A 1,687-nucleotide genomic window follows, 5' to 3' on the forward strand; every position below is an offset into this window, starting at 1 on the left:
GCTCTCGGCGCGGGGTCTCAGCACTTTGTGCCTGGGCTGCTCTGGCCGCTCCTGCAGGACGGTGGCGCCGGCTCCGCCAGGGGCTTTTATAGGCTCCCGCCAACTCCGTGCCCCCGGTCGGGGTGGAGAGGGACAGAGGGGGCGGGTGTGTCTGGCCGGAGCGCAGGGGGCGGAGAGAGCGATCCCCTGGACTCCCCTCTGGCCCCCACGCGCCGCCTCTTCCCCGGGGGCTCCCGGGACCGGCCCAGGCAGCAGCCGGGCAATCAGAACAGCCGGGCGCGTGTCTGTGCGCAGCAAGGGCCCTGCTCGCCAGCCCGGGGCAGCTCGCTCTGCCCCGCTTCCCTGCCCGTCTGGCTCGCACCTGGCAGGCTCGGCTCCCGCAGAGCTAGTTCCCGCCTGCGCCGCTTGCTGCTGCATCTGCCCCGGCTCGGGGCTGCAGCCCCACGGGATCGTTAGTTTGTATTTTTAATTGAACGAGGGGGTTGATCCTTTTCCCTCTCGGGAGGTGGGTCTGGGGAAGCGGGCGGCAGGTACAACTGATGCTCAGCAGCGGTCCACATTTTAACCAGACACTCTTCGTGCTGCCCTGTGCTGAGACATCAAAGAACCCCGCTGAGCATACTCGTGTGGTCGTTTTTTTACTTGGAATTGTCCATATGCCCCACAAAGAGTGGGCTGATAACCCTGGGCATGAATGGCGGCTCAGTGTGCACCCCTGGCTGGGTTAGTGCCTGGGAACAAGATTTATCTTCATGGCTTGTTACTTCGGGGCGTTACACAAATCATTGCACATCGCCGTGCGTGGGAAGAGAGACTAACTACTTAACCATATGTCTTATACCACTCCCTTGCCGCAGAAGGTGTTCACAAAAATGTCCATAGTGGCGGTTTTTGTTTTTTCAAGTTATTTAAATGTGAAGTGCATTGCAAACGGGGACTGGGCTGGAATCTCTGTGGCATATTTAAATTTAAGTTTCAAAAGTACAGCTCTTCTCCTTTGTACTCTAGTGATTCCAATCAATTTAAACCAGTACTACAAATAAATTAAAATCTCAGTAAATGCATCAGTGGCAGTGCAGAGACCATATAATTCATTAGATGAGTTATGTCATTAAGATGCTGCCCTTGGCTGACTCAGACTGGTTTTAACCGATACAGTCTATTTCATGGTTCACCATTAATTATTAAATTTTGTGCTCATTTTTTTAAAAAGCAATCAATTTCCAGGTGAGAATAGTCTGTTAGAGTCAGGGACAATCTAAATTTGTTCCTTATAGTGAACTTGTGGGAAAAATTCTGGAGAGAATTTGAGAAAGGAAACAGACTTCTTAACAAAGCTACTGTCTCCTCCTGCTGCTGTCTCTGCATGCATGTGACATGGTAGAAATCATTTTCATTACTGAAGGATTTAAAAATATATATGGGAAGCATAAACTGATAGGTTTCCATTCTTGAAAAAAAAATCTTGCTTCCCACCCTTACACCTGCTGTCAATGTGAATTGGTCAAATTCTTTGGCCAGGTTGAAAAAATGCAGAGTATTGATATGTCACATTGAGTAGACACTGTCGCATCACTGCAGCTGTCTGACTGTGCAGGCTGACATATAGAAGCTGCTCCATGCTAATAACTTCTCCATAGCATAAAACTTATGGTGCCACTGTTCATGTTTTATCATATTTGACAGC

This window comes from Emys orbicularis, chromosome 2 (genome assembly GCF_028017835.1).
Source record: "Emys orbicularis isolate rEmyOrb1 chromosome 2, rEmyOrb1.hap1, whole genome shotgun sequence".
NCBI classification, from domain to species: Eukaryota; Metazoa; Chordata; order Testudines; family Emydidae; genus Emys; species Emys orbicularis.